Here is a 14,385-nt window from a genome sequence, read left to right on the forward strand (position 1 = left end):
GGGATGGGGTATTGACCTGTCTAAGCCTCCATAGCAGGGTGGGTGAGGGCTAGCAACCTGGTGTGTTCTATTTTCCCCTATACATCTCATATGACTGGACCAGTTATTGCAGTCCTTTTATGGATGGCCCAGGGTGCATCCCAAGACTCTAAAGTCGTGTCCTCTTCTCATCTCCTCTCTCCCTCATCTACAGCTTGCTCTGAAAACAGAGTAGGGGTGAAGTGATATGGTGGATGACGACCTGGAATTTGCGCTTGCCCGTCTTGTTCTCTCACACCAGTACAGATGAAAGAGAGCTGTTGAGGACAGGAAGCTCCATTAGAGTAGTGAGAAGGAGAGGAAGCTTCATTCGAGTAATGAGGAGAGGAAGCTCCATTACAGTAGTGAGAAGCAGCGAGGACACGAGAGGAGAGGGAGCTCCATTAGATTAGTGAGAAGGAGAGGAGAAGAATCTACATTAGGTTAGTGAGAAGGAGAGGAGAGGAATCTACATTAGGTTAGTGAGAAAGAGAGAAATCTATATTAGGTTAGTGAGAAGGAGAGGAGAGGAATCTACATTAGGTTAGTGAGAAAGAGAGAAATCTATATTAGGTTAGTGAGAAGGAGAGGAGAGGAATCTACATTAGATTAGTGAGAAGAAGAGGAATCTACATTAGGTTAGTGAGAAGGAGAGGAATCTACATTAGGTTAGTGAGAAGGAGAGGAATCTCCATTAGGTTAGTGAGAAGGAGAGGAATCTCCATTAGGTTAGTGAGAAGAAGAGGAATCTACATTAGGTTAGTGAGAAGAAGAGGAATCTACATTAGATTAGTGAGAAGAAGAGGAATCTACATTAGGTTAGTGAGAAAGAGAGGAGAGGAATCTACATTAGGTTAGTGAGAAGGAGAGGAATCTCCATTAGGTTAGTGAGAAGGAGAGGAATCTCCATTAGGTTAGTGAGAAGAAGAGGAGAGGAATCTCCATTAGGTTAGTGAGAAGGAGAGGAATCTCCATTAGGTTAGTGAGAAGGAGAGGAATCTCCATTAGGTTAGTGAGAAGAAGAGGAATCTACATTAGGTTAGTGAGAAGGAGAGGAATCTACATTAGGTTAGTGAGAAGAAGAGGAATCTACATTAGGTTAGTGAGAAGAAGAGGAATCTCCATTAGGTTAGTGAGAAGGAGAGGAATCTCCATTAGGTTAGTGAGAAGGAGAGGAATCTCCATTAGGTTAGTGAGAAGAAGAGGAATCTACATTAGGTTAGTGAGAAGGAGAGGAATCTACATTAGGTTAGTGAGAAGAAGAGGAATCTACATTAGGTTAGTGAGAAGGAGAGGAATCTCCATTAGGTTAGTGAGAAGGAGAGGAATCTCCATTAGGTTAGTGAGAAGAAGAGGAATCTACATTAGGTTAGTGAGAAGAAGAGGAATCTACATTAGATTAGTGAGAAGAAGAGGAATCTACATTAGGTTAGTGAGAAAGAGAGGAGAGGAATCTACATTAGGTTAGTGAGAAGGAGAGGAATCTCCATTAGGTTAGTGAGAAGGAGAGGAATCTCCATTAGGTTAGTGAGAAGAAGAGGAGAGGAATCTACATTAGGTTAGTGAGAAGGAGAGGAATCTCCATTAGGTTAGTGAGAAGAAGAGGAGAGGAATCTCCATTAGGTTAGTGAGAAGGAGAGGAATCTCCATTAGGTTAGTGAGAAGGAGAGGAATCTCCATTAGGTTAGTGAGAAGAAGAGGAATCTACATTAGGTTAGTGAGAAGGAGAGGAATCTACATTAGGTTAGTGAGAAGAAGAGGAATCTACATTAGGTTAGTGAGAAGAAGAGGAATCTACATTAGGTTAGTGAGAAGAAGAGGAATCTACATTAGGTTAGTGAGAAGGAGAGGAGAGGAATCTACATTAGGTTAGTGAGAAGAAGAGGAATCTACATTAGGTTAGTGAGAAGAAGAGGAATCTACATTAGGTTAGTGAGAAGAAGAGGAATCTACATTAGGTTAGTGAGAAGGAGAGGAGAGGAATCTACATTAGGTTAGTGAGAAGAAGAGGAATCTACATTAGGTTAGTGAGAAGGAGAGGAATCTACATTAGATTAGTGAGAAGGAGAGGAATCTACATTAGGTTAGTGAGAAGAAGAGGAGAGGAATCTACATTAGGTTAGTGAGAAGGAGAGGAATCTACATTAGGTTAGTGAGAAGGAGAGGAGAGGAATCTACATTAGGTTAGTGAGAAGAAGAGGAGGAATCTACATTAGGTTAGTGAGAAGAAGAGGAGAGGAATCTACATTAGGTTAGTGAGAAGGAGAGGAATCTACATTAGGTTAGTGAGGAAGAGGAGAGGAATCTACATTAGATTAGTGAGAAGAAGAGGAATCTACATTAGGTTAGTGAGAAGGAGAGGAATCTACATTAGGTTAGTGAGAAGAAGAGGAGAGGAATCTACATTAGGTTAGTGAGAAGAAGAGGAGAGGAATCTCCATTAGGTTAGTGAGAAGGAGAGGAATCTACATTAGGTTAGTGAGAAGGAGAGGAATCTACATTAGGTTAGTGAGAAGGAGAGGAATCTACATTAGGTTAGTGAGAAGGAAAGGAGAGGAATCTACATTAGGTTAGTGAGAAGGAGAGGAATCTACATTAGGTTAGTGAGAAGAAGAGGAGAGGAATCTACATTAGGTTAGTGAGAAGAAGAGGAGAGGAATCTACATTAGGTTAGTGAGAAGAAGAGGAGAGGAATCGACATTAGGTTAGTGAGAAGAAGAGAAATCGACATTAGGTTAGTGAGAAGAAGAGGAGAGGAATCTACATTAGGTTAGTGAGGAAGAGGAGAGGCATCTACATTAGGTTAGTGAGAAGGAGAGGAGAGGAATCTACATTAGGTTAGTGAGGAAGAGGAGAGGCATCTACATTAGGTTAGTGAGAAAGAGAGGTTAGTGAGAAGAAGAGAAATCTACATTAGGTACACAGTGTGTGTGCGCGTGCGTGAGTGTGGCGAGGTGTGCTTAGCAGCTTTCAAGACCTTCTCTGATTTCTAAACTCATTTGGGATGGGGTATTGACCTGTCTAAGCCTCCATAGCAGGGTGGGTGAGGGCTAGCAACCTGGTGTGTTCTATTTTCCCCTATACATCTCATATGACTGGACCAGTTATTGCAGTCCTTTTATGGATGGCCCAGGGTGCATCCCAAGACTCTAAAGTCGTGTCCTCTTCTCATCTCCTCTCTCCCTCATCTACAGCTTGCTCTGAAAACAGAGTAGGGGTGAAGTGATATGGTGGATGACGACCTGGAATTTGCGCTTGCCCGTCTTGTTCTCTCACACCAGTACAGATGAAAGAGAGCTGTTGAGGACAGGAAGCTCCATTAGAGTAGTGAGAAGGAGAGGAAGCTTCATTCGAGTAATGAGGAGAGGAAGCTCCATTACAGTAGTGAGAAGCAGCGAGGACACGAGAGGAGAGGGAGCTCCATTAGATTAGTGAGAAGGAGAGGAGAAGAATCTACATTAGGTTAGTGAGAAGGAGAGGAGAGGAATCTACATTAGGTTAGTGAGAAAGAGAGAAATCTATATTAGGTTAGTGAGAAGGAGAGGAGAGGAATCTACATTAGGTTAGTGAGAAAGAGAGAAATCTATATTAGGTTAGTGAGAAGGAGAGGAGAGGAATCTACATTAGATTAGTGAGAAGAAGAGGAATCTACATTAGGTTAGTGAGAAGGAGAGGAATCTACATTAGGTTAGTGAGAAGGAGAGGAATCTCCATTAGGTTAGTGAGAAGGAGAGGAATCTACATTAGGTTAGTGAGAAGAAGAGGAATCTACATTAGATTAGTGAGAAGAAGAGGAATCTACATTAGGTTAGTGAGAAAGAGAGGAGAGGAATCTACATTAGGTTAGTGAGAAGGAGAGGAATCTCCATTAGGTTAGTGAGAAGGAGAGGAATCTCCATTAGGTTAGTGAGAAGAAGAGGAGAGGAATCTACATTAGGTTAGTGAGAAGGAGAGGAATCTCCATTAGGTTAGTGAGAAGGAGAGGAATCTCCATTAGGTTAGTGAGAAGAAGAGGAATCTACATTAGGTTAGTGAGAAGGAGAGGAATCTACATTAGGTTAGTGAGAAGAAGAGGAATCTACATTAGGTTAGTGAGAAGAAGAGGAATCTCCATTAGGTTAGTGAGAAGGAGAGGAATCTCCATTAGGTTAGTGAGAAGGAGAGGAATCTCCATTAGGTTAGTGAGAAGAAGAGGAATCTACATTAGGTTAGTGAGAAGGAGAGGAATCTACATTAGGTTAGTGAGAAGAAGAGGAATCTACATTAGGTTAGTGAGAAGGAGAGGAATCTCCATTAGGTTAGTGAGAAGGAGAGGAATCTCCATTAGGTTAGTGAGAAGAAGAGGAATCTACATTAGGTTAGTGAGAAGAAGAGGAATCTACATTAGATTAGTGAGAAGAAGAGGAATCTACATTAGGTTAGTGAGAAAGAGAGGAGAGGAATCTACATTAGGTTAGTGAGAAGGAGAGGAATCTCCATTAGGTTAGTGAGAAGGAGAGGAATCTCCATTAGGTTAGTGAGAAGAAGAGGAGAGGAATCTACATTAGGTTAGTGAGAAGGAGAGGAATCTCCATTAGGTTAGTGAGAAGAAGAGGAGAGGAATCTACATTAGGTTAGTGAGAAGGAGAGGAATCTCCATTAGGTTAGTGAGAAGGAGAGGAATCTCCATTAGGTTAGTGAGAAGAAGAGGAATCTACATTAGGTTAGTGAGAAGGAGAGGAATCTACATTAGGTTAGTGAGAAGAAGAGGAATCTACATTAGGTTAGTGAGAAGAAGAGGAATCTACATTAGGTTAGTGAGAAGAAGAGGAATCTACATTAGGTTAGTGAGAAGGAGAGGAGAGGAATCTACATTAGGTTAGTGAGAAGAAGAGGAATCTACATTAGGTTAGTGAGAAGAAGAGGAATCTACATTAGGTTAGTGAGAAGAAGAGGAATCTACATTAGGTTAGTGAGAAGGAGAGGAGAGGAATCTACATTAGGTTAGTGAGAAGAAGAGGAATCTACATTAGGTTAGTGAGAAGGAGAGGAATCTACATTAGATTAGTGAGAAGGAGAGGAATCTACATTAGGTTAGTGAGAAGAAGAGGAGAGGAATCTACATTAGGTTAGTGAGAAGGAGAGGAATCTACATTAGGTTAGTGAGAAGGAGAGGAGAGGAATCTACATTAGGTTAGTGAGAAGAAGAGGAGGAATCTACATTAGGTTAGTGAGAAGAAGAGGAGAGGAATCTACATTAGGTTAGTGAGAAGGAGAGGAATCTACATTAGGTTAGTGAGGAAGAGGAGAGGAATCTACATTAGATTAGTGAGAAGAAGAGGAATCTACATTAGGTTAGTGAGAAGGAGAGGAATCTACATTAGGTTAGTGAGAAGAAGAGGAGAGGAATCTACATTAGGTTAGTGAGAAGAAGAGGAGAGGAATCTCCATTAGGTTAGTGAGAAGGAGAGGAATCTACATTAGGTTAGTGAGAAGGAGAGGAATCTACATTAGGTTAGTGAGAAGGAGAGGAATCTACATTAGGTTAGTGAGAAGGAAAGGAGAGGAATCTACATTAGGTTAGTGAGAAGGAGAGGAATCTACATTAGGTTAGTGAGAAGAAGAGGAGAGGAATCTACATTAGGTTAGTGAGAAGAAGAGGAGAGGAATCTACATTAGGTTAGTGAGAAGAAGAGGAGAGGAATCTACATTAGGTTAGTGAGAAGAAGAGAAATCGACATTAGGTTAGTGAGAAGAAGAGGAGAGGAATCTACATTAGGTTAGTGAGGAAGAGGAGAGGCATCTACATTAGGTTAGTGAGAAGGAGAGGAGAGGAATCTACATTAGGTTAGTGAGGAAGAGGAGAGGCATCTACATTAGGTTAGTGAGAAAGAGAGGTTAGTGAGAAGAAGAGAAATCTACATTAGGTACACAGTGTGTGTGCGCGTGCGTGAGTGTGGCGAGGGTGTGCTTAGCAGCTTTCAAGACCTTCTCTGATTTCTAAACTCATTTGGGATGGGGTATTGACCTGTCTAAGCCTCCATAGCAGGGTGGGTGAGGGCTAGCAACCTGGTGTGTTCTATTTTCCCCTATACATCTCATATGACTGGACCAGTTATTGCAGTCCTTTTATGGATGGCCCAGGGTGCATCCCAAGACTCTAAAGTCGTGTCCTCTTCTCATCTCCTCTCTCCCTCATCTACAGCTTGCTCTGAAAACAGAGTAGGGGTGAAGTGATATGGTGGATGACGACCTGGAATTTGCGCTTGCCCGTCTTGTTCTCTCACACCAGTACAGATGAAAGAGAGCTGTTGAGGACAGGAAGCTCCATTAGAGTAGTGAGAAGGAGAGGAAGCTTCATTCGAGTAATGAGGAGAGGAAGCTCCATTACAGTAGTGAGAAGCAGCGAGGACACGAGAGGAGAGGGAGCTCCATTAGATTAGTGAGAAGGAGAGGAGAAGGATCTACATTAGGTTAGTGAGAAGGAGAGGAGAGGAATCTACATTAGGTTAGTGAGAAGAAGAGGAATCTATATTAGGTTAGTGAGAAGAAGAGGAATCTATATTAGGTTAGTGAGAAGGAGAGGAGAGGAATCTACATTAGATTAGTGAGAAAGAGAGAAATCTATATTAGGTTAGTGAGAAGGAGAGGAGAGGAATCTACATTAGATTAGTGAGAATAAGAGGAATCTACATTAGGTTAGTGAGAAGGAGAGGAATCTACATTAGGTTAGTGAGAAGAAGAGGAATCTACATTAGGTTAGTGAGAAGGAGAGGAATCTCCATTAGGTTAGTGAGAAGGAGAGGAATCTACATTAGGTTAGTGAGAAGGAGAGGAATCTCCATTAGGTTAGTGAGAAGAAGAGGAATCTACATTAGGTTAGTGAGAAGGAGAGGAATCTACATTAGATTAGTGAGAAGGAGAGGAATCTACATTAGGTTAGTGAGAAGAAGAGGAATCTACATTAGGTTAGTGAGAAGGAGAGGAGAGGAATCTACATTAGGTTAGTGAGAAGAAGAGGAGAGGCATCTACATTAGGTTAGTGAGAAGGAGAGGAATCTACATTAGGTTAGTGAGAAGGAGAGGAATCTACATTAGGTTAGTGAGAAGGAGAGGAGAGGATCTACATTAGGTTAGTGAGAAGGAGAGGAGAGGAATCTACATTAGGTTAGTGAGAAGGAGAGGAGAGGCATCTACATTAGGTTAGTTAGAAAGAGAGGAATCTACATTAGGTTAGTGAGAAGGAGAGGAGAGGAATCTACATTAGGTTAGTGAGAAGGAGAGGAATCTACATTAGGTTAGTGAGAAGGAGAGGAATCTACATTAGGTTAGTGAGAAGGAGAGGAGAGGAATCTACATTAGGTTAGTGAGAAGGAGAGGAGAGGAATCTACATTAGGTTAGTGAGAAGGAGAGGAGAGGAATCTACATTAGATTAGTGAGAAGGAGAGGAATCTACATTAGGTTAGTGAGAAAGAGAGGCATCTACATTAGGTTAGTGAGAAAGAGAGGAATCTACATTAGGTTAGTGAGAAGAAGAGGAATCTCCATTAGGTTAGTGAGAAGGAGAGGAGAGGAATCTACATTAGGTTAGTGAGAAGAAGAGGAGAGGCATCTACATTAGGTTAGTGAGAAGGAGAGGAATCTACATTAGGTTAGTGAGAAGGAGAGGAATCTACATTAGGTTAGTGAGAAGGAGAGGAGAGGAATCTACATTAGGTTAGTGAGAAGGAGAGGAGAGGAATCTACATTAGGTTAGTGAGAAGGAGAGGAGAGGCATCTACATTAGGTTAGTTAGAAAGAGAGGAATCTACATTAGGTTAGTGAGAAGGAGAGGAGAGGAATCTACATTAGGTTAGTGAGAAGGAGAGGAATCTACATTAGGTTAGTGAGAAGGAGAGGAATCTACATTAGGTTAGTGAGAAGGAGAGGAGAGGAATCTACATTAGGTTAGTGAGAAGGAGAGGAGAGGAATCTACATTAGGTTAGTGAGAAGGAGAGGAGAGGAATCTACATTAGGTTAGTGAGAAGGAGAGGAGAGGAATCTACATTAGATTAGTGAGAAGGAGAGGAATCTACATTAGGTTAGTGAGAAGGAGAGGAATCTCCATTAGGTTAGTGAGAAGGAGAGGAGAGGAATCTACATTAGGTTAGTGAGAAGGAGAGGAATCTACATTAGGTTAGTGAGAAGGAGAGGAATCTCCATTAGGTTAGTGAGAAGGAGAGGAGAGGAATCTACATTAGGTTAGTGAGAAGGAGAGGAATCTACATTAGGTTAGTGAGAAGAAGAGGTTAGTGAGAAGGAGAGGAATCTCCATTAGGTTAGTGAGAAGAGGAGAGGAATCTACATTAGATTAGTGAGAAGGAGAGGAATCTACATTAGGTTAGTGAGAAGGAGAGGAATCTCCATTAGGTTAGTTAGAAAGAGGAATCTACATTAGGTTAGTGAGAAGAAGAGGAGAGGAATCTACATTAGGTTAGTGAGAAGGAGAGGAATCTACATTAGGTTAGTGAGAAGAAGAGGAGAGGAATCTACATTAGGTTAGTGAGAAGAAGAGGAGAGGAATCTACATTAGGTTAGTGAGAAGGAGAGGAATCTACATTAGGTTAGTGAGAAGGAGAGGAATCTACATTAGGTTAGTGAGAAGGAGAGGAGAGGAATCTACATTAGATTAGTGAGAAGGAGAGGAGAGGAATCTACATTAGGTTAGTGAGGAAGAGGAGAGGCATCTACATTAGGTTAGTGAGAAAGAGAGGTTAGTGAGAAGAAGAGAAATCTACATTAGGTTAGTGAGGAAGAGGAGAGGCATCTACATTAGGTTAGTGAGAAAGAGAGGTTAGTGAGAAGAAGAGAAATCTCCATTAGGTTAGTGAGGAAGAGGAGAGGCATCTACATTAGGTTAGTGAGAAAGAGAGGTTAGTGAGAAGAAGAGAAATCTCCATTAGGTTAGTGAGAAGGAGAGGAATCTCCATTAGGTTAGTGAGAAGGAGAGGGATCTCCATTAGGTTAGTGAGAAGGAGAGGAATCTACATTAGGTTAGTGAGAAGGAGAGGAATCTACATTAGGTTAGTGAGAAGAAGAGGAATCTCCATTAGGTTAGTGAGAAGAAGAGGAGAGGAATCTACATTAGGTTAGTGAGAAGGAGAGGAATCTACATTAGGTTAGTGAGAAGGAGAGGAATCTACATTAGGTTAGTGAGAAGGAGAGGAGAGGAATCTACATTAGATTAGTGAGAAGGAGAGGAGAGGAATCTACATTAGGTTAGTGAGGAAGAGGAGAGGCATCTACATTAGGTTAGTGAGAAAGAGAGGTTAGTGAGAAGAAGAGAAATCTACATTAGGTTAGTGAGGAAGAGGAGAGGCATCTACATTAGGTTAGTGAGAAAGAGAGGTTAGTGAGAAGAAGAGAAATCTCCATTAGGTTAGTGAGGAAGAGGAGAGGCATCTACATTAGGTTAGTGAGAAAGAGAGGTTAGTGAGAAGAAGAGAAATCTCCATTAGGTTAGTGAGAAGGAGAGGAATCTCCATTAGGTTAGTGAGAAGGAGAGGGATCTCCATTAGGTTAGTGAGAAGGAGAGGAATCTACATTAGGTTAGTGAGAAGGAGAGGAATCTCCATTAGGTTAGTGAGAAGGAGAGGAGAGGAATCTCCATTAGGTTAGTGAGAAGGAGAGGAGAGGAATCTCCATTAGGTTAGTGAGAAGAAGAGGAATCTCCATTAGGTTAGTGAGAAGGAGAGGAATCTCCATTAGGTTAGTGAGAAGGAGAGGAATCTCCATTAGGTTAGTGAGAAGGAGAGGAATCTCCATTAGGTTAGTGAGAAGGAGAGGAATCTCCATTAGGTTAGTGAGAAGGAGAGGAATCTACATTAGGTTAGTGAGAAGGAGAGGAATCTACATTAGGTTAGTGAGAAGCAGCCCGAGTGCCTGTACTTCTCTGTGGACGTTCTCGCTGTCTGGGAGAATAAACAGATGTAATGACGTCGCTGATTCAGCTCGGAAAACCTTGTCTTTAAAAGCGGAACTCGCTCCTTCTGCCATGTTTCACTTCTCTCTTCCCCCCCATCCTTCCCTCCCAAGCTCCAAAACCCCAGACACCCATTGCGTAAAAAGGAACCCCTTCTTCCCTCTTCAAAGCTCCTTGGTCAACCTCTCACCCTCTCTCCTGTGCCCTCTCATCCACCTCTCGCAGGTCCTTCACCTCCTCCAGAGGGAAAAGAATGGGGGGATGAGGAGGGCAGGGGCTCTCTGTGATGCTTCATTCTCTCCACCTCTCTGATCTTCACAAAGACCCTGTCCTCTTACGAGAATACGTAGCTCGCCAAACTCTCCAAAAAACCTTCAAGTGTGTGTTGACCTCTGGCTGCATGTTGTACGCTTTGAACTTGCATCTGAAGGAACAGCTAAAACCAGGGCTTTTACAGAGATGTTATGTACTGAATGTGATCAACTTGTGAATAATCATCCACAGAAAGGTGTAAATCAGCCACTGAACAGCCACCCTGCAGGTAGAGCATGGTTGGTAGTGATGGGGGAAAAGAATCCATAGTTACATATCAGGATATTATTTTTGATGATATACTGTATCATATTGTTTTCACAATATCACAATATTATTTTTGTGCTAGTTTGCTGTACCTCCACCAAAACTCAAAGCTTGTTCTCCATATTCTTTTTAAATAGAGAGCCAATTTGTTTTCATGACTCTCTCATCACTCTGCAGCAGACATATGGTTAGCAATATTTTTGCAACATCGAATCGTAATAAATACACAGTATTGAATTGCAATACATTTAGAATCGTGAGAATCAGGGAGGGGGATTCAGATGAACAGCCACCCTGCAGGTGGAGGACCAACATGATTGTTGGGGGTGTAAGATTAACTCCAGATGCTAATATATTTCCTACCACTGCATTTCTGTGAGCGTCATACACTTTTTCAGACTACCGTCAAGCCCCCTCCCTCCCACCTCAACCGCATGATGGCACAATGTGTCCTGGGACTGCACTGGTGGCAGGAAACATGATCCCTTTTGGCTCGCACCCCACCACCATCCTCCAACCCACATCCCCCATCACTCCCCTAACCCTCCCTCCTCTCCATATGCTGTCCCTACCGGCCCCAGGTCTGTAATCTAAACGTCAGTCGATAGACATGATTAAAACATCCTGCTCCACGCATTGCCTAGCCTGCAGGAGACACACACATGGGAGGGAGCGTCGAGTGACAAGGTCATCTAAATGTCAGCGTTTGCTTACAGTGATGGTGGGGGTGGGTGGTGGCCGTATGCATGCACCCACACACACACACAACACGGGGTAGGGAGATGGCAAGGAGGTATAAGAGTGGCCTGGCTTGTGGGTCGATGGGAGGCAGGGGGCAAAGGCACAGTGCTTGCTCTGCAGTTCCTGTTCCCTGCAGGATACCATCTGCCCAAATCAGACATGGAAGACTCACAGAACACACACCCAATACCAATCAACCATTGGCTGGTTACTAGCTATGTCATTCCATTCACAGAGACCCGACCCACTTACGCAAATCTGTCAAGCCTTAGTAATGAAGACAAGAGCTCCAGAGGACTGTAGGATCACACTCACACACACACACACACACACCAGGGCTGTCCCTGACAAGACAAATCTTGGTGACCAAAAGTAATCTGTTCTTTCAACCAATTGATTGGTCGAAATGTTTAAACGTGTATTTTTCCATATATAGACACACCGTATGTGTTTTAATAAAGTCAACTATATATGCATGGAGCTTGTCTGATACTTTAAGCTGACTGTTGAAATAAAACACAAGAGAGAGCCAGATATCTAGATAACCAGAAGAAAGAAAACTTCACCTGACCCAACCATTCTCCTCCTGCTCCTGCTGGCTTTCACAGATTCTGCCATTACTCTCCTGAAGTTGCCGGTAATGGGCTGCACGAGGAGTCGGCAACCTTTCTCATGTGGAATGGCAATTTATTTCACCATTTCTACTGATCTGCGTGCCCGTTATGGTTTTCATCTGCACATTTGTGGAATAGTTTCATTTATTTATAATAACGTCTTCATATCTCAAAATCATTGTCATGTGGTTAATCAAATACTATGAAAATGATACTTTTTAGGTTTGTAACTTCTATTCCCATTGCCAACTATGTAAAAATAGCCTACATAAAGCCAATAAATAAAAACTGCAGCATGCAGGTAGAAAATATCCCGATAAAAATAAATATCCTATAAATCACATTGGCTAAGCATGGCTTGTCTGCAATGAACTTGAATCATTGTATCAACTATTAACTTGGGTCCAGCCAGAAGCTTGCACTAGCGAACTTGTAGCATTGGATAAAATATTCAGGGCCCTCAGAGTTTCCCGCGCCAGTGAGCTTGGGACAGACACAGATGTAGGCTACTTGCGAAAGGGATAAGAAGCAGTGCTTGACTTGGCCAGGAACTCACCAGAGCTGAGTACAGACACCTAATGCGTTTGAGCCAATCAGTTGTGTTGTGACAAGGTAAGGTTGGTATACAGACGATAGCCCTATTTGGTAAAAGACCAAGACAATATTATGGCAAGAACAGCTCAAATAAGCATCATTGCTTTAAAACATGAAGGTCAGTCAACACGGAAAATTTCAATAACGTTGAAGGTTTCTTCAAGTGCAGCCGCAAAAATCATCAAGCTCTACGATGAAACTGGCTCTCATGAGGAACCAGGAGTTCATTAGAGTTGACTGTACCTCAGTTATTGCAGCCCAAATAAATGTTACAAAGTTCAAGTAACAGACACATCTCAACATCAACTGCATGATTTATTTTTTATTTTTTTTATTTCACCTTTATTTAACCAGGTAGGCTAGTTGAGAACAAGTTCTCATTTATAACTGCGACCTGGCCAAGATAAAGCAAAGCAGTGTGACACAGACAACAACACAGAGTTACACATGGAGTAAACAATAAGTCAATGACACAGTAGAAAAAAGGCTATATACAGTGTGTGCAAAAGGCATGAGGAGGTAGGCAATAAATAGGCCATAGGAGGGAATAATTTTCAATTTAGCAGATTAACACTGGAGTGATAAATGAGCATATGATGGCAGCGAACGGTTGAAAATCATGCATTTGGTTTTACTAGCGTTTAAGAACAGTTAGGGCCACAGAAGGAGTGTTGTATTGCATTGAAGCTCGTTTGGAGGTTTGTTAACACAGTGTCCAAGGAAGGGCCAGAAGTATACAGAATGGTGTCGTCTGCATAGAGGTGGATCAGGGAATCGCCCGCAGCAAGAGCGACATCATTGATATATACAGAGAAAAGAGTCGGCCTGAGAATTGAACCCTGTGGTCGTCCCATAGAGACTGCCAGAGGTCTGGACAACATGCCCTCCGATTTGACACATTGAACTCTGTCTGCAAAGTAGTTGGTGAACCAGGCGAGGCAGTCATTAGCAAAACCAAGGCTATTGAGTCTGCCGATAAGAATACGGTGATTGACAGAGTCGAAAGCCTTGGCCAGGACGATGAAGATGGCTGCACAGTACTGTCTTTTATCGATGGCGGTTATGATATCGTTTAGTACCTTGAGCGTGGCTGAGGTGCACCCGTGACCGGCTCGGAAACCGGATTGCACAGCGGAGAAGGTACGGTGGGATTCAAAATGGTCAGTGATCTGTTTATTAACTTGGCTTTCGAAGACTTTAGATAGGTAGGGCAGGATGGAAATAGGTCTAACAGTTTGGATCTAGGGTGTCACCCCCTTTGAAGAGGGGGATGACCGCGGCAGCATTCCAATCTTTAGGGATCTCGGACGATACGAAAGAGAGGTTGAACAGGCTGGTATAGGGGGTTGCAACAATGTCAGGCAATCATGTCATGTCAGGCCATCATGGTTGAATTGCTGCAAAGAAACCACTATACTAAAGCGACACCAATAAGAAGAAGAGACTTGTTTTGGCCAAGAAACATGAGCAATGGACATTAGACTGGTGGAAATCTGTCCTTTGGTCTAATGAGATTTTAGGTTCCAACCGCCGTGTCTTTGTGAGATGCAGAGTAGATGAACGGAGGATCTCCGCATGTGTGGTTCCCACCGTAAATCACCTACAGTGTCACCAGGAAAGCATTTGATGGTGTGGGTGCTTTGCTGGTGACACTGTTGGTGATTTATTTAGAAATTAGAATTCAAGGCACAATTAAGCCGCATTTCTACCACAGCATTCAGCAGCGATACGCCATCCAATCTGGTTTGCGTTTAGTGGAACTATCATTTGTTTTTCAACAGGACAATGACCCAACACACCTCCAGGCTGTGTAAGGGCTATTTGACCAAGAAGGAGTGTGATGGAGTGTGGCATCAGATGACCTGGCCTCCACATCACTTGACCTCAACCTAATTAA

At 42.6% G+C, this 14,385-nt stretch overlaps 1 protein-coding gene and 1 long non-coding RNA gene across 2 annotated transcripts in view; one reads left to right on the top strand and one right to left on the bottom strand.

The window, feature by feature from the left end:
* The window catches only part of nlk2 (nemo-like kinase, type 2), a 96,846-nt gene that overhangs the window by 16,310 nt on the left and 66,151 nt on the right, over positions 1–14,385 (bottom strand). The window lies entirely within an intron of this gene.
* On the top strand, positions 2,794–8,752 carry LOC123744746 (uncharacterized). Its single transcript, XR_006771206.1, has 3 exons — positions 2,794–2,935; positions 5,777–5,924; positions 8,702–8,752. It is a non-coding gene; the product is annotated as an uncharacterized lncRNA (long non-coding RNA).

The sequence above is a fragment of the Salmo salar genome, chromosome ssa09, assembly GCF_905237065.1.
Source record: "Salmo salar chromosome ssa09, Ssal_v3.1, whole genome shotgun sequence".
In the NCBI taxonomy this organism is placed as follows: domain Eukaryota; kingdom Metazoa; phylum Chordata; class Actinopteri; order Salmoniformes; family Salmonidae; genus Salmo; species Salmo salar.